The sequence below is a fragment of the Tupaia chinensis genome, unplaced genomic scaffold, assembly GCF_000334495.1.
Source record: "Tupaia chinensis unplaced genomic scaffold, TupChi_1.0 Scaffold000702_1, whole genome shotgun sequence".
NCBI classification, from domain to species: domain Eukaryota; kingdom Metazoa; phylum Chordata; class Mammalia; order Scandentia; family Tupaiidae; genus Tupaia; species Tupaia belangeri.
This window is the reverse complement of record NW_006160225.1, coordinates 441810-460944: the sequence shown is the minus strand read 5'-3', so window position 1 is coordinate 460944 and position 19135 is coordinate 441810. Positions and strand designations below refer to the sequence as shown.

The 19135-nt window shown below is 37.8% G+C and overlaps 1 long non-coding RNA gene across 1 annotated transcript; it reads right to left on the bottom strand.

Moving 5' to 3' along the window:
• Positions 1-3771: 3771 nt before the first annotated feature.
• Positions 3772-16261, bottom strand: LOC102485252 (uncharacterized). The gene is made up of 3 exons (XR_336310.1): positions 16186-16261; positions 5623-5679; positions 3772-3918 (listed from the first exon to the last, which is right to left on the bottom strand). It is a non-coding gene; the product is annotated as an uncharacterized LOC102485252 (long non-coding RNA).
• Between the last annotated feature and the right edge of the window lie 2874 nt (positions 16262-19135).

Below are 19135 nucleotides of genomic sequence, written 5' to 3'. Positions count from 1 at the left end.
ACATTAAAAATCTTAGTCCTCAAAGACCCAGGAGATGATAGAATTAGAATATCTCATAATAATTAATTTGCATATTATAACATTACAGAACAGCAGTTTAAAAATAACAATATAGCATTACGAACATAAATTTGATTACAAAAACTTATTTTTTAAGTTTTTTTTTTTTGTTATAGGGCCTGTGCTCATGAGAGAGACAGTGAGTGGAAAAGTAAGAAAGCTCTCCCCCAAGAGGGATGGCCATACCACAATCCCTTCTCCTTCATTCTCTCCTGGGATTTTTGGAAAGCATGCATGTGCCCACAGCACGAGTTTCAAGCCACCCAATCTGGGTCTCGAACTGTAGTCGACCATGTGGAAGTTAAGCACCTTAACTACCACGTCACCTTCTGGTCCACTAAAAGTCATTTTGTACATATACTTTTCTTCACATTTTTCATAATTATACTTCATCTCCATTGTCATGTGTATTTAGTTATAGAATTGACTGCATATTTCATTTTACTACTCATCCTCATATTAATGTCTTTCTAGCCATTCTGATTATGTAAATATCATTATCCAGTTAAGATACAACATTTTTACATGGCGATAATATTGATTTATTTATAAAATCATTTAATTTAAAATTTTGTTTAAGTTTGCTACAGGGCACGTGTGCTTGCCAGAGAGAGAGAAAGACGTGGAGGGGAGGTGGGGGGGATAGAAATAATTCCCCAGGAGAGATAGCCATGCCATAACCCCTTAATCCCTTCTCCATTCTCCTCTCAGGATTTTGGGCATGCACGCACATGTACCTGGTGTGAATCCCAGGCTGTTGGGTTTAGGACTCAAACCATTCAGTCCGCCATGTGGGATTCAGCTGCCCAAACTTTATGTCACCTGCTGGCCTCATTTGAAAGTTATATTTCATCTTTTAAACATGGAAGTCCTTGCTTCCCCTATTGTTTTCTGAAGTATGTGAAGAGTTAGTTCACTTTCTGGGAGATAAAAGAACTGCTGCTGAAAATCTGTCTGGGGGCAGGATGGTGGGCCAGTGGTTATAGAGTGCTCTGTGGGGTTGACCCATGTAGAAAAGTTCAGAGTGAGGGTCCACAGACCTCCCTGATCATGGTATGGATGCACATGCTCATGGCCTAGGGCTGCCTTCAGCAGAGTGTGGATCCTGGCATGGGACCCTGCTACGGGTGCCTTTCAGCCTCTGATTTCCTCTCTCTCTCTCTCTAACTCATTCATGGTAGAAAATAAATAATATTTTAAAACCCTGATGTTAACAATAAAGTCTGTACTTTTATTGAAATATGGTAATAATATTGGTTGTTTTTTTCTCGCTCTCTTTCTCTCTCCAATGAATGTACATACCTTATAGCAAATGGAAAGAAAAAAAGAAGCAAAGAAGAAAGAAAAAGGAAGTCTTCGTAATAATTTTTATTGTGGAACTATAGTAGACAAGACAAAGTGAATTTCAGCAGCACTAATTATTTTAGAATGGGTTTATAGTTTTTCTTTTTTCTTTCTTTATATATTTATTATTATTTATATATTTATTATTATTATTCATACATTAAATTGCTATAGGTCATTTACATTGTGAAGAGACTTTACCCAGCATGATATACACCTCAGTCCAGCCCATGAACATCTTCGTTAATAGATAATAAACTTGGGACCAGCAGTTAGAGTAATGGCTCTGTCACTGGACTCCCATGTAGTCAACTGCGGTTTGAGTCCCAGACATGGTGGCTTAAACTCACGCCAGGCGTGTGTGCCTGCATGCCCAAGATCCCGAGAGGAGAATGAAGAAGGGATTGTGGAGTGGTCATCCCCCCTGGGGGGTGATTTCTCGCTTTCTGTCTCTCTGTCTCTGTCTGTCTGGCAAGTGCACAAACCCTATAGCAAAAACCTCTCCCCCCCAAAAAAAAAACAAAAAAAGATAACAAACCTTATCTGTGTCCCACAAGTGTCTTACCTCTCCATTTCTCCCCAAATTTCCTATGCTCTTCCCCTCTCACACTCTAGTGTCCATTACAATTTTTAATATTTTTTATGTTCCCAGTCTTTCCATCCCTACCATAGAGTGCAGACAGTCGGTATCTGTTAAGTGGAGACATGCAATGTCTCTCTTTCGTAGCCTGACTTGCTTCACTCAGCAACAAATCTTTCATATTTGTTCACTTTCTGTCAAATTCCAGGGCCTTGTTTTTTTATGGCTGAATAGTATTCCATGGAGTATATGTGCCACAATTTTTCAATCCACTCATCTGTTAGTGGACATTTGGGTTGGTTCCATGTCTTAGCATTTGTGAATAAGGCTGCAGTGAATATAGATGTGCCAGTGTTTTACCGATTGAGTGCTCTCCTGTCCTTTGGGTAGATACCCAAAAGTGGAATTGCTGGATCATATGGTAGCTCTATTTGAAGATCTTTGAGGAACCTCCATATCATTCTCCACAGTGGCCGGACCAATTTACATTCCCACTCACAGTGTAGGAGTATTTCCCTTTCACCACATCCCCTTCAGCACTTATCATTATCTGTTTTTTTTCTTTACCATTCTGCCTGGGGTTGGGTGGTATCTCATTGGGGTTTTGATCTGCACCTCCCTTACAATAAGGGATGTTTAGCATTTTCTCTTATGCTTTTTGGCTGTTCATGTATCTTCCTTAGAGAGTTGTTTATTCAGCTCATTTTCTCATCTTTTAGTTGAATTAATCATTTTCTTCTGGGTAAGCTGCTTGAGTTCTCTGTGTATTCTGGTTATCAGTCCCTTATGTGAGGCACAATTAACAAAAATTCTCTCCGTTCCAAAGGTTGTCGATTCACGCTAATTACTATGTCCTTGACTGTGCAGAAACTCCTTAATCTGATGTAACCCTACCTGTCTATTTGGGTGATTATTGCCTGTGCTTTAGGGGTCTTGCTTAAGACACTGGGGTAGTCTTTGCCTACCCCAGTGTCTCCCAGAGGTTCCCCATTTTTTCCACCAGTAGTCTTATAGTTTGCAGTCTTAGGTTTAGATCTTTGATCGACTTTGAGTTGATTCTTGTTAATAGTGACATATAGGGGTTCAGATTAATCTTTCTACAGGTGGATACCCAGTTTTTCCAACACTATTTGCTAAAGAGGTTTCCCTTTTCCCACTGGATTGACTGGTACCCTTTGTCCAAGATGAGTTGGCTGTATGTTTTGTAGTTTTTCAATGATGAGAGCTGTTGAATGACCTGAAAATGGTATTGAGTTTTGATTTTTAGAGATGCTCAAATATAGTATATGTCAGACTTATCTAAAGAGCTTTTGATTTCAGAATTATGTTTTCTTTTATTTTTCTCTCTGTATGTACTCACTCTATGCAACTCTCAACATTTTTTTTTTCATTTCTAATCCTTTTTTTGTTGGTGGAACAGAAGTACAAATCTTCAATCCCTACAATTTTTTGCATTTTTTCCTTTCCTGAATTTAATAGCATTTCATTATTTTTTGACAGCAGGTGAGTAAAATATTGGAAAAATCATTCAGAGCAATTCTGCAGAAATACTCTAGTGAATTTCAAACCCACAGCAAAACCAGCAAGGATAAGTTAAAATTTATACTGGGCCAAATGCTTTTAATTACCTTCCAGATGCAATTATGCATCTACACAGATGGCAGGTAAAGCAGCTTGGTTGTATAAAAGAAAGTGCATGAGTAATTGCTATAGTTTGAACAACAAGAGTCGGTCGTTTTACATATAAAATAATAGGACAGAAATTGTAGCAAATTCTGTATCTAGTTTTAAAAGGAGGGGATCTGATTGACATTGTAGTCTCAATGCCACAACATTATGGTAAATAATGAAGAAATGGTGGAAAGCACACTGTATATAGCTGTGTATAATAGCAGAATGAGGCCACCTTGTCTCAGTGAAGGTCTTGGGAACACCTGAAACGTTCAGATAAACAAGGTTTAGATGATGAAGAAGCAAGCCCAGAAACATTTCTGAACACCTATGCTGTCACATGCAAGCAAGCCTTCAGAGATGCCTGCTACAATTCTGACAGAGAGCAGACATCAAAACCAGTATTTAAGGCTACAGAAACTTTTGGCACCTGTTTCCTCAAGACATAAAATGTCATGCATCATGCATCGCACTGACCTAATCAATATATTATTTTTATTCTACTGTTGTAGGCAAATCAATGAGAAATAAGAAAACAGTCAGACAAAATGATTGGAGTTTATTGCTGGCACCTTATAGGAGGACTCTTGTCTCTGAAAGACTCCACAGCCCAGGACCAGCAGTTAGCATAATGTCTACATCGCTGGACTCCCATGTGGTCGACCACAGTTCGCGTGTCAGACCCGGTGGCTTAAACTCACGCCGGGTACGTGTGCATGAGTGCCCAAGATCCCAAGAAGAGAACAGAGGAGAAAGGATTGTGGCATGGCCATCCCCCCTGGGGGATGATTTTTCACCTTCTGTCTCTCTGTCTCTCTCTGTCTGTCTGGTGAGTGCATGCGCCCTATTGCAAAAAAAATAAAATAAAATAAAATAAAAAACCTCTCTAAAAAAAAGAAAAATAGAAAAAAAAAAAGGACTCTGCAGCCTCAAGTGAAAGGAGAGGGGTGCTTATAAAGGCAAGAATCACAATCATTTCTGAATTACAATGGAAAATGAGGAGGGGTGAAGAGGAAAGGGAGTTGGGTTTCTATAGGAAAGCAGTTACAGAAGCTGAATCAAGCAGGTCAATCATATCTAAGGGCACTCTCCGGACCTTTTTTTAAGGGTCCCCATGGCTCCAGGCAGGGATCTGGTAACTGGTACTTACAGTGTTAAGGACATCTAAACAAAAAGCTTTCAGGCTAGTGAACACAGTAAGGCTATTAATCACTCAGCAAAAGGAGGAAGTGAGTATAAGGTCCAGTTCAAAGATGGAGGTGCTTCTGCCTCGCTTCTACTCTCTTACATTTATCTTCGATTACCACTAAACTTTTAAACTTTTTTTTTTTATAAATGATTTGGTTTATTATTATGAAAAATAGAAAAATAACTGAGTCAATGTATAACACATTTTAAATGTTGATTCTATGTCCTAATTTTAAAAAGAGACTGAAAAAATCAATTAAAGACTTCTTTTCAAAATAAGACCTTTTCTTAATAATAATTTTAAAAGGCTGAGAATGTACATCCTATGTCTAATGAACAGAAATATTCTCCTAGTGATTTAAACTGTTTTGAAGATTCATTCGTATATCAGAATTGAAATTATATGGAAAACAGAGACTGTTCTGAACAAGGTCTATAGGAGCATGGATTAAATATGACGAATCTTTGTAATTTTATTTATTTAATGTGATTTGGTTTAGACATCTGTTTACTTAACAAAAAAAAGCTAGAGAAAGTAGTCAAATATTTTTACTTATATCATTAGAGCTATATATTCAAACAATGTTAAACCTAGATGCATTCTTTCTGTTACACTTTTGAAAATCTTACCCACCATGTTGGAAAACGTATTTTTAATCATTCAAAGTCCAAATGAAGACTACAAATTATGTCAAATGACTTATACAGAGTAATGATGACTTATAGTTTTGACAAGTTCCTGAATTAGATCAGGTAAGTACATTTATTGCTATACTTACTTGTAACTCCTGGGTGAATCATTCTAAATTAATATCTTGCCAAGGTGGAACTTAAGGCTGTGATAAAAAAAAAATAAAAGCCATTCTTGACTTATTTCAATGGGTAATTAATGACCATAACTTTTTTATAATATATAGTATATGTTACAAAAGGAATAACTTCCTAATATATTATTGTTAAAGACTACAGTGACTTTCTTTTTTATCTTTTTAAAAATTATTTATTTTTATTAATTTCTCATTTTACATAAAGTTCCCAGCATGATGTGTACAATATATGCATTTTTTTCAACAGAGAACTTTACAGTTTCCTGTCTGCCAGATGTTTCCTCCCCTTGCACCTCACACCCACCCTCCACCACCCATTCCCTACCACCCACTCTCCCCCCTTACAGTCTCTAGCATCCAAGCATCCACACCTATTCTCTCCACCATCACATCTTCAGATCTTAACCTCTGCCATAGAGTGCAGACAATCAGTACAAACGGAGTGGAGGCATACAGTGTGTATCTTTCAATATATTTTTCACTCAACACTAAGTATTCTGTATTCAACCTTCTTTCCTTAGTTTCTTTCTTCTGATATTTTTTCTTATTCTTTTTTATCTCCGCAGCATATGAAATGAATCTTCCCAGCATGAATACACTGCATATCAGTCCCATCAAAGACGTTACCATACACATTATTTTTAAAAGAAATATTTATTTAATTTTTTATTTATCCATTCACAATATTTTAATTTGAGCAGAGAGAGAGAGAGAGAGAGAGAGAGAGAGAGGGAGAGAAGGAAAGCAAGAAATCAAGCCACCAGGTCCGGGACTCGAACTGTGGTTGGCCACATGGGAGTGTCCAGCACCTTAACCACCATGCCATCTGATGGTCCCACCATACACATTATTATCAACAGATAATTTTCCATTTTCCATTATTCCACTCTTTGATTCTATGAATTTGATGATTATGGATATATCATATAAGTAGATACCTCATATAAATAGCAGAATAAAGTAATTTATTGATTAGATCAATGTGAAGTATTACTCATGATATTTTTTGTTCTTCTGTGTCTTCAGGAAATAGATCCCAGTTTTGTAGCTTTAACTCCTGGTTTTGATCTTAGCCATTCTGACTGGAATTAGGTGATACTGGAACAAAGCTTAACAATGCACATCACAAAGTGGTGTTTCTTGTTGAAAATGATGAATATGGTGGTATCTTTAATTTGATTGTCCCACATTGCATGCATACATTGAAAATCCATGTTACATCTCAGAAAGATTTGTAACAGCTAAATGTAAATAAGAAATTATGAGGCCGGCAGATGGGGTGTGATTAAGACGTAAGGATCCCACCAGACAAACTCCATGGTTCAAGTCCTGGACCTGGCAGCCCAAAAGATACGCTGGGTGCCCAAAATCCTAAAAGAACAATAGAAGAGGAGGCATTGCGGTGTGGTCATTCCCCATGGGGGAAAGATGCTTTCTTTACCCCCCCCCATTTCTATCTCTGAAAATTGCACAGATCATATGGAAAAAATAAATTATAAAATAAAATAGCATAACAGGAATAATGCAGTAGTTGTTTTCTGGTTCTGATTTTGGTTTTGTGGCAGTCTCAATTCCCTTAGCACAATGACCTTGGGTTCATCCCTATCATTATAGAGTTTCCTTATTTTGACAAGGTAAGCAGTATTGCAACATGTACATTAATATTGATGTTAATATTTGCACATTTTCTTTATCCACTCATCTGTTAACAAACACTTGGGTTGCTTCTCAATTGGCAGTGTTGTGAGTAGTGATGCAATGAACATAGGAACACTAATCTCTCTCTGATGCTCAGAATTACTAATCAACAGAGAAGTGCAAATCCCAATCACAATGAGATTTTACCTCACCCTTGTCAGGATGAGTATTATCAAAAGACAGATGAATATTGGCAAAGATTTAAATAAACTGGAATGTTTGCACATTGTTGGTGGGAATCCAAAATGATGTCGTCTCTTTGCGAAACAGGTGGAAGTTCCTCAAAAAATTGAAATAGAACTACCATATGATCCAGTAAGCCCACTTCTCTGTATATATCTAAAGAATAGAAATTGGGGCTTCAAAGAGATCATAACACTTGTATAATAACTTTTACATTTGACTCAATATAGTTTTCTTGAACAACCTCAAACTCCCCCTAACATTTTTTTCAACTTGGATTCTTTTAAAGTTATTCCAGAAATTGTCAAACTTTTTCTGCATAGGTCAAAAGGTCACTATTTTAGCTTTGCAGGCTGTAAGGCTTCAGGTGCAACCACAATCAATCATTGTTGCTCACCAATTTTGCATTTATGGATCCATTTACTCATTGAAATTTATTTTTAAATCAATATTTGCCCATTTTGCAGTCACTCACAGATATAAGCATAGCAGCAAAAGCCTTGAGTTGTTCAACATGCATACAAGGTTCTTCAAAAGTTTTTGGAAAATGCATATTATGACAATAGTATGCATGAATTTCAAAATGTTTAGCACCAAAAAAAAAAAAAAAAATCTCTCTTGTAGTTCTATTTTCCATGAACCACCTTCGTATGCCCAACTGAGGTCGAACAAATCAATATTCTGCATTTTCATTTGAACTCTCATATTGTTAACAGTTTTCTTTTCACTGCCTATTTAGTGCCATATTTTTGGCATTGATGTGCTTTGCATTAGTGATTCTGCTATTTAAAATGCCTCCAATCTTAGCAGGAAATGCTGTCTGGTGTTCCTAAGCAAAGACAAGCCATGGTGCACCTCACAGAGAAAGCACATGTGTCAGATGAGCTTCTTTATGCCATGAGAATGAGTGATAGTCCCACTGTCTATGAGTTCAATGCAAATGAGTCAACAACATATATTAAATAAGTTGACTTCACACAGAAACAAACTTAAAGCAACATTCTGTATCAATCAGTTGATGAGAATGTATAACCAGAGGCTCCCAAAAACCCAATCTTATATATCTTCTAGGATAAATAATTCAGTGTTTATAAATTCATTCTCTGTGGGGATTTTACAGAATATAACTACGGTAAATAATGAAAGTCGACCATGCTCAACTCTACTGCTATAATGAGAAAACAGTCACAGATACTATGTAAGTAAGTAGGTGTGACTGGGCTCCAATACTGCTTTATAAAAGCAGGCAACCTGCTGCATTTGGCCATGGACCTCTGAATTAAAAAACAATTCCTGAATGACAACATTGTAAGGCATTTTACTAGGCACTGTGAGTTATAGAAGAATGAACCTTTTTTTTTTTTCATTTAAATGAATAGAAATGACAAATGACCCACATATCTTTAGGACAAGGTATTAAGTAAAAATTCAATTAGAGTGGTACATATAAATTATTAGAAGACTACAAGGGAGGTGGTATAGTATTGGCCTGAAGAACACCAAAAAAAGAATTTATTTGAATGCTTAGGTTTGATGTAGGGATACACATTGGACATGTGGAGATAGGGAAGTCAAGTGAGGTCAGGAAAGGGAACTGACCAGAGTCAGGAATTACTGTGTTAGGCGAATGGCTCATGTGTTAGTCTGGGTACCCCCAGAAGCAAGTGCAAAAATAAAATGAAGTGTGTAAGGATTTTATTAGAGAAAGCAAACATGAGGAAAATGTGATGGATTCTGACGAAGGAAGGGAGGACACATCTGACCCTGACTGATGAAGTGAGGAGAGGAATATTATCATGCAGTTTATGGACAGTGTCAGTCTCAGCAGGGTCCCATCTCTTCCAGGCCAAGCTCCTTGCTCCAGGCCACGTGATAGGCTGGGAGTGGTCTAATGGAGGTTGACCTCGGCTCAAAAAGTGAGGGCCTTCAGAGTGCAGCAGTTGGACTCGTGCTCAGTTACACTTCCAAACATGAGAATTTTCATGAGAACGTTCTAGAGGAATTGTCTTACAACCAGCAAGGTTGTTAGGTGAACTATTTTTTTTTTTCATTTTTCCTTTTAGATAGAGCCTATATGCTCATTACAGAGAAACAGAGAGAGAGAGAGAGAGAGAGAGAGAGAAAGGGAAAATGAAAAATCACGCCTCCCCCAAGAGAGGATGGCCATGCCACAGTTCCTTCTCCTCCAGTCTCCTCTTGGGCTTTTAGGCGTGCATGCACACAAACCTGGTGTGGTTTTCAGTCCACTGGGTCTGGACCTGGAGCCACATTCAGCCATGTGGGACCACCATGCCACCCGCTGGCCCATGAACTATTCATTTTTAATCAAGCTTGTGCTAGGTTGTCAGGAAAGTCAAGATGCATTTTTTAACTTCAAAAACAGAAAAATATATCCTGACTTTCCTGACCACTCAATATATGTCTTAAAATATTCAATTGTAGGCATTTAAGACCCATATCTGTTCATTATTACCTATAGGCAGAATAGTGGTTTGTTTGTTTGTTTGTTTGTTTGTTTTGTTTTGCAGTTTTTGCTATTGGACGCGTTCACTCGCGAGAAACCACCCCCTAGGGGGATGGTCACGCTGTAATCCCTTCTCTTCCATTCTCCTCTCTGGATCTTGGGCACGCACGCACGCGTGCCCAGCGTGAATTTAAGTCACCAGGTCCGGGACTCGAACCACGCTCTGCTGCATGGGAGTTCAGCATCATAGACATTACGCTAACTGCTGGCCCCTAGGCAGTATAGTTTTTGAAATTCTAGGAAACAGAGTTTAATCCTAGATTCTCTCTCTGCATAGTAGCCTTATGGAAGACACTTGATGTCTCTAAATTGTACTTTCTAAATTTGCAAAATGCTGATAACTATCATGGTTTCATATATTTGTTATGTGACATAAGCATGATAATGTATGTAAATCGCCCTGCACTAAACCAAGCACATAGGGTGGGAAAGAAAAATGGCAATATCCTCCTGACTGTAAATTTAACAAAAAATGATTTTAAAAAGTTCTCAGTCTCAGTTAAAGATGTGTACTGTATTTAACTTAGATAATCAATGCTGATTTATTTTCACTAATGTTTGTAATCAATTAGCTATTACATCCTTATCTTTCTATTTTACTGATGTTTGTGGAATGGTTTGTAAAAGCAATTTAAAAGTCAAGCAATTGTAAAATCATCTATCACAGAAGTTCATTTTGTTCACATAACTCATGAAGTCTAGTATAGTTTCATCATGGAATTGTTCCACAGGTGATAAAAAAAATTTTCATATTGCCAACAAAATAACTGTTGTATGAGAAATTAGTACTTAACATACCTATCCATTAACTAAAGCATACACCCAAAACCCATTAAGAAATGAAGGAAATATAACAAAGTCTTGCTAAATTGATTTTTAATATGGTTAGACCCTTAAGTCATTAGTCTTTACATATTTCAATAATTTTTCATTAGTATTTTCAAAACATGCTGTGTATAAAAATATCGATCATACAGGACTAGTGAAATATATATATATATAATTTTAATTAAATATAAGTATATTTAGAAAATAATACATCCCCTCAGGTTTCCTTTAGTAATTAAAAATATAGATTTTTATTTCCTTAAACAAGAAGGGTATGTGTGCTTACCATGGTGGGAAGATTTGTGATAAGCAATATATAATAGAATATCAGAATTGTCCAGTTTTAAAGAACTGAGCATATAGTGGAGGATGTAACTAAAATCCGTACTGGATTTAACCAGCGATAGTGCAATAGTGTAAAAGTGTGCATAGAGTCACTAATCAACCAATATTTACAGAGTGACCAAAGAGTGGTCTAAAAATTGTGACATGAAAGTATGTAAAAACATAAGTCACTCATATATTTTAAACAGAAAATACTGACTGCTCAAGGATCAAGAGGAAAGACTATTAAGCTATTAAAAGTCTTAGAGAAAGAGCAGGTTGGAGACAATGATAAACATAAAAGACAAAAAAAAAGTTGGAGCATAAATACACTTTGCACATACATCAGATGGGATTTTCTGACAGATAAAATCTTGGTTAAAACACAAAAATGAAGATGTCTCCCTGTTGTTTATGCTGGGAAACAATGAAAATAGAATCTCCATTTATCAAGAAAGACCGGTCTAAGTTTTGGTTCCTCAAGAAAATGTACGTTATGAAAAAGTACTAAATGCAACAGTTAATTTAGCAAAAATGAGGATTGATGAAAGGAAGTAGAAGATATATATTTTATGTATGGAAGTCTTGGAGATTAAGCCAAGGATTTATTTTGTAGGGAATTCTAGAGCTTTCCAAATTTGTCCTTGCTTTGTTCATTCCTTTTTTCTTTCCTTCCTTCCTTCTCTTGCTTTTCTTCTTTCTCTTTATAAAGAAGAGGCTTTGTTAACTTTTGTCCAGTGTATTGTATACTGGATACTGCTATACTTTGAATGTGTAATTCAAATTCACAGTACAAACAAATCTGTGTGTTGGAATTTGGTTGTATTGTGAAGGTATTAGAAAGTTATTTGAGGGCCTTCAGATGGTGTATCAGTTATGTCACTGGACTTTGACATGGCGACTGGGATTTGAGTCCCAGACTCAGAGACTTCAAAATCACAACAGCGCACGTATGGGTGTGTGCCCTTAAACCAGGAGGAGAAGTGAGGAGAAAGGATAGTGGTGTGGCCATCTCCCTTGGAGGGCGATTTCTCACTTTCCCTCTCACTGTCTCTCTCTCTCTCTCTCTCTCTCTCTGGCAAGTGCATACATCCTCAGGCAAAAACTTCTCAAAAAAAGTTATTTATTCCAATAACAGTGTTGAAGGGTATGTAGGACATTTGGTTAGTCATCAGGGTGGGGTCTCCATGACTAAGTAGACTGGTGGATTTATAAGGAGAGGGAATAAGACATACAATGCATGGATCTGGAGACGTGATCTATACTCTCTCCTGTCCTCCACGCTGTTGGAGGAGGGTAACCCTCACCAAGTGTCAGTACCATGACTTTGGACTTCCGAGCCTCCAAAATCATGAGCCAAGGAAGCTTCCAGTCTCCTCAGTTATCCAGACTTGAATGTTTAGGTTATTAGCAACAGAATAGACTGGAATAGATCTCCTTCGCTTATTGAGAAATAAAGTACAACTTTTCATCTGAAACACAGTAATGTTGTCCACTTCAACGACACAGGGACTATTATAAAAGGTTGGGCTTCAAACCCAAGTGGGTTTTCTTTTTCGTTCTTCTCTAGCCAAAGTGCATGCAACGTGATGAAGAGCCCCTCTGTGTCACTGCTGGCGTTTTTACCCGCATCTCACAGCCACTTCTGATCTCAGGGAGTGTCACAGATACCATCTCAAGTATTTGTAAACTATATTGATTCCGATGCTTTACAAACTATGTGCTCTTGAGTTTCTGGCATTTTTTTTTTCCATTTAAATTTTCATTTGAAAATTTTCAGAACATTTCAGTAAAACATCTTTACATGTTAACATATAAAATCAAGCGTCTTTGTGACTTGGTCCTTAGAAATATCTCTAAATGCTATCATGGGAAATCATAGAAATAGTTTTATAAGTAATATGCTTAAAAGTTTAAAAATACTCACTTAAAAGATCAAAATTATTCTAACATAAGTAAATAAGAAAGCAAATGTTGTAATTTGCTATAATATTTGCAGAAAATGTGTATCTTTGCTTATTATATCTTTTGGGGAAAAGCACCTTAGAAACACAGGCAAAATTATGTTTTAAATAGTAATATTAATAGGAAAGTAACATAAAAGGTTGATATTACAAATGTACTGATAGAGTAGTACTTTTTACAAGTTCATATAAATGTGGCATAAAATGAACTCTCAAATGAGGTAGTTCATAATTTTGAGATAGAAACTTTTTTAATTTTTTTTATTTTTTCATTTCATTTACTTTTATACGTTCAATCACATTATTATTTGGCTTATGAAATGGATATTTCAACAGGTGAACATTTCTCCCTAGTACAGTTGATAAAACAACAAAATATCTTCAACAGATAATACCACATTTCTTTGTGCCATTAATGCTTTGCCTTCCTATTTTTCTTCTAAATGTCCTTCCTCAGACCCTCCTCTTTCACACACACTATATCTGGTATTTACAACTATATACTGTGTTTCTATATCCTTTAGTCAACTAGTTTCAGTCATAGAGTGCGGACACTTGGTATATATTAAGTTTTGGACTCCTGATAGCTTTGAGAAGATTAAATTTGTAATTATTATACTACTATGTATTTGCATTTAGACGAGCTACTTTTTTTTCTCTCTTATCCTTAACATATGCATTTTTTTCTTTTACATATAATACTGAATGTTTGACTTAAATACTTAGTGCAGTGAACATTTGTAGGAATCAAAATGGAGTCCGTTGTGTTACACCCTGACTGAAACAAGTGGAGAAGGCCACAAGGGAACCCTTTCATGCTAGTACACCCAGTTATAAGAACCATTATTTAAAGAACTCTACCAGAATGACAGTCTCACACAAAGATCACTGCAACCAGACAGAAGGACTAATTCTATAAAGACATCTTCCCAGAGACTGCCTATCTAACCTTGGACTGACCCCACTGTTGTTGTTAACCCTGGTAGCCAAGGATAATTGTCTCTTAACAACTGATATAAAGTCCTCCGTCATTCTCCCCTTCTACAACTGCTGGTGGTTTTTGCTTTTAAAATTTGCCTATGTTGATAAGACCTCAGTGCACATGTTCGGGCAACCTGAGTATGTCCATGCAGGCTTCTTATTGAACTACAGTCCTCAAACTTAGCCTGAATAAATTCCTTTTGCTCTACATACGTTGCCTCAGTTTTTATCTTAGGTTGACAATGCAATTAAGTGCCATGATTGTATGACAAAGAAATAGTAGTCATCCTTAAATATATTTAGAAAGTTAATAACTAAGTTAATCAGCAAAACAGAAAGCCAGACTTATATGTAATGCTACTAAATATTAACTATACTGGCTTCATGTTTATTTGCAAAAATAAGGGCTTTCAATTTGGACAGTCTTGATGTCAAGACAATGGTTAACTAGATTCAATTCCCTCTCCCACCACCATGGAAGACCAGAACACAAACTCTTCCAGTTAGAAAGGATTTTAACAATGCTATAACACTATGCAATTTGTAATGGAGCCATTCCTAAGACAATACAGAACCGCTTAGAAGATATTAGAAAACAGAAACACAATTTAGAAAATCATACATATGATAGATGATGACTATCTCAGATTCAGCTATTCATAAGTAATCCCAAAGGATCAGAACATGTAACATTTTGATTTATTTGTTGCCTGGTGAACCAAATTCAAATAACCACAAAGAAATTGCAATGAGTAATTTAATGAAATAACTTCAGTGAATAGATTGACAGTGATGCATGTAAACCGAGAATTGAAACACTAAACATTGATCTTACCAGGAGATCACTGCAATGAAAAGAAACAGATCTGTGGTTAAGAGAGTAAGTTTGGGCTTGCCCCATGGCCTAGTGGGTAAGGTCATTGGATCTCACATGGCTGTCCTCTCAGTTCAAGCTTCAGTCCCAGCAGGTATTCATTCAAATCCCTAATCCTGACATAATGGAGAAGTGGAAGAGAAGGGACTGTGGTCTGATCAACCCCCATGAGAAAATACTTTCTCCCTGCCCCTCTCTCTGTCCTCTGTCTCTGACCAGAAAACCTGCCCTCTGGCAAATGAAAAGAAAAAAAAAAATTAAAGAAGAGAGTAAGCCCAAGAGCTAATCCAGCCAACTACCCTCTATAGCTGATTCTTCACCCTTGTAAAGTGAGACTAACAAGGGTCTTTCCTAGGACTTACTAAGTATTAAAAATGACAAATGTAAAACATTCTAAAACCTGGCTGACAGCATAAGAAATTGCTGTTGTTCGGATTTGCCCTCACTGAGTAACATACTCAACAAAAGCAAGACCACTGGGTTGCTGATCAATCACACAGTTTGTCTAATTACTTTTCCTTTTAATTAAATGTGTTTCTCCGAGTTCATTTTGCACAATTTGTTGTCTCCTTTTATTTTACGTTTTGGGTTTCGTATTATGCTCCTCCATGTCCTACAGCTATGTTTACACCAAAAATGACTGTCAATCGCACACAACCTCATGTTTAAATAAACCCAGCCTCCTAAAATAGGCACATAAAATGGTATTCTAACAATTTTGAAGGCATGGGATGCAGAGAAGTGAGAGAAACCTCTTCTTCAAGTGCGTGTAAGAATTAAAGTCATCAAACATAGCATTAAAAAAGAACTGGTTACGACAGTATTTTTCTTTTCTAAATATAATCCAAACCTCTAGTTGCCATATGTTAATAAACTTTGCATGGTAAATTCTAATTTAGTATATAACAACATTGATTTCCAAATGTAAACTGAGATATAATTGAGGTAAAATGCCTTCGATGCCCCCAATTGCTTGAATTATCTATTTTAGTCTCCTACTTGAACTTTTTTCTTTGTTGTCAGTCTCCATGTGCACTTGCAAGAGAGAGAGAGAGAGACAGAGAAAATACCCGCAAAATCGGAGGTGAAATCAATTCTTGTCTATTTCCCCTTCCCACCAGGATCCTGGACATGCTTACATGGTCCTGTGTGTGGTTCAAGGTTTCAAATTGAGAACAGCCATGGGACTGGGCTCTCTTAGCCACTGTACCATGGGGATGGTCCTTCTACTTGAGCTTCAGTTGCATCATGAAACACAAACAGAGTTCTAGAATTGAAAGTGCAATTGCATGCAACATAATAACAATAATAAAAGCTGTTCTAAATTCTCATCACTTCCCTGCCCATTAGCACTGAAGGTTACCACATTAGTTGAAAGTGAACATTGTGCCAGTATTTATAGAGAAACACCTCTGTGTCCTATGCCCTGCGCGAAGGAAACACGGTTTCTATCCTCACTGAAATACAGCCTAGAGGCCAGCAGGTGGTATGGCAGTTCAGGGGTTGGATTCTCACATGGCCAACCACGGTTCGATTCCCAGACCTGGAAGCTTACTTTCTCACTTTCTCCGCTCTTTCTCTCTCTCTGTCTCTGGTGAGCACACATGCTCTGTGGCAAATTTTTAAAAAATAATAATAAATAAAATAAAATAAATGAATAATTCTTTGAAAAATAAGAAATACAGCCTAGAAGGAGAATCAGGTATTAATAATCACACAGATGTGAAAAGATTTTGCAAGAGAATACATAGCAATTACCTACATTAGACTGAGTCGTCTGGAATCTGTTAGAGGAAAGATCTGTTGAGGGGATACCTGAAGAATGAGTAGGATTTTGTCATTTGAGAGTCTCTAAAGCAGAAGGAATAGTATGTTGGAAGGATCAGAGGGGCCATTGCAGACTAAGAGCAACACAATATGATGAAAATGGAGAGGTTCAAGGATGAGTGCCCCGGAATAATGCTGGAGGGGAAGGAACAGGTTAGATCACTTTGGGTCCTACTGCACATGTTAAAAAGAATCTTCGCTTTGAAGCACTGTTTCCATGTCAATTTATTTACACACGCAGCAGAAAAGAAGTGGCTGAGAAACGAAGCTCTACTCTGGGGCTGAAGAGAGCATTTGTTTCCTTACCTTCCCCAGCTTCCAGGGATTACACGCATTGTCATCTCTTTTCGCCATCTTCAAAATCATCAGCGTTGCTTCTCTTTGATCCCTTCCAGTGATCACATCTCTCTCTCTCTTTCTCCCCATATCTTCCCCACCACCCCTTGCTGGGAAAGGCTCTCTACTTTGAAGGACTTATATACTTAAAAAAGACCCTCCATGATAATCAGGAAAAATCTCCCTATCTCAAAGGTCTATAACCTTAATCAAATGTACAAAGTCCACACCTGCCATGTTAGTCTATACATTGATATTTATAAGTTCCAGGAATAAGGGGATGGCTGGGGCAGAGGGGGATAGAGCATGTCATCCTATTATGATATCTTTTTTATTTTTTAGAGGGAGAGATTTTTTTGCTATCAGGTACGTGCACACAGCAAAGAGACAGAGCGGCAGAGAGACAGAAAGCAAGACATTACCTCTCAGGGGGATGACCAAGCCACAATTCATTCTCCTCCATTCTCCTTTTGAGATTCTGGGCATGCACACGCATATGCCTGATGTGAGTTTTAAGCTGCGGGATCTGGAACTTGAACTGTGGCCAACTATATGGAAGCCCAGCAACGTAACGATTACGCTATTTGCTGGCCCCTATAATATCCTTTATACATGCAAATTACCTGCTGAGGAGGACAGTAGGCCATGGACAGTTCTTTGCAGACACGAAAGGAAAAGTAGTAAGTCCCTCTTGTGCTAAGCGAAGTTGTCTGTCTTAGAAGGAAAAAATGGTGATGTTAGACAGATCGATGACTGATAGATGCAGAGAAAGCCCCTTCCCTGTATCCCTCTACCTATATTTATCAGTCATCAGCAAGATGAGAAAAAGAATGAAAAATGGAGTTCAAGCGATTGGTGAAATTCTTATCTACCCTCTTCACATATCTTTCTTGTTTTGTTTTTACCCATAGTTTTTGTTAAAACTTTGGTTTATGTGTTGAAGGCTTTGAAGAAAGTCTGAGAGTTTTCCAGAACTGGAGATGAATGTGGTTCATTGTTCCTTTACATCCCTACCAAAAAAGGGGAAAGCAAAAAAGTCAAGCCTAGTAGAGATTCTTGCTAAAAACGCAGAGTGTTTGCATCGAATTATAAACAGCCGATAGTGTGATTGAGCAGTGATGCGACCTGGGACAGGAATTTCCCTGTCCTCATCAATGAATGGCTGGAGTAGAAAATGGAATAAATGAAGAGTTTTCACCAGTCCCTAAAGGGCGGGTGTAAAGCTGTCTGTAACTAAGAGTGAGCTGACCTTCCAGAGATACACGCTGGTGAGCGGCGAGAATTATATAGCAGAGTGACAGACTGAACAGCCTCCAGGGACACGTGGATCATCTTTCTGTAGACAAGAAGCACAAAACAAAATCTCAGGAGGGGATCCTGTCCAGCAGAGGATTACGAGTCTCCCCTTGTGGCGACCATGGAGTATCAGCTGTGCTCAGAGAACAGCTCGTGAGTGACTTGGCCAGAGGAGACAACCAAGATAAGATTCTACCATTAAATAACAGGCAACAGATTTAGCAGGTGATGCGGTGGTTAAAGCACTGGACTCCCACATGGCAGACCATGACTCGAGTCCTGGACTGGGTCGCTGGAAAATTATGCTGGCCGCGTGTTTGTGCATGTGTGCTCAAAACCTCAAGAGGAAAATGGGGGAGGGACTGCAGCAAGACCATCACCCCTGGGCAGGGGATGATTTCTCACTTTCCCTCTCGCTGTCTCTCTGGCCAGAGCACACACCTTACAGCAACAAACAAACAAACAAACAAAAATGGGCAACAAGAAGTCAGTGGAGCTAGCAAAGAAGGCAGCAGAAAGCTCAGCATTGATTAGGACCAGCAGTTAGCGTAATGGCTACGATGCTAGTCTCCCATGCAGTTGACCTTGATCCGCATCCTGGACCCGGTTGCTTAAACTCATGCGGGGTGC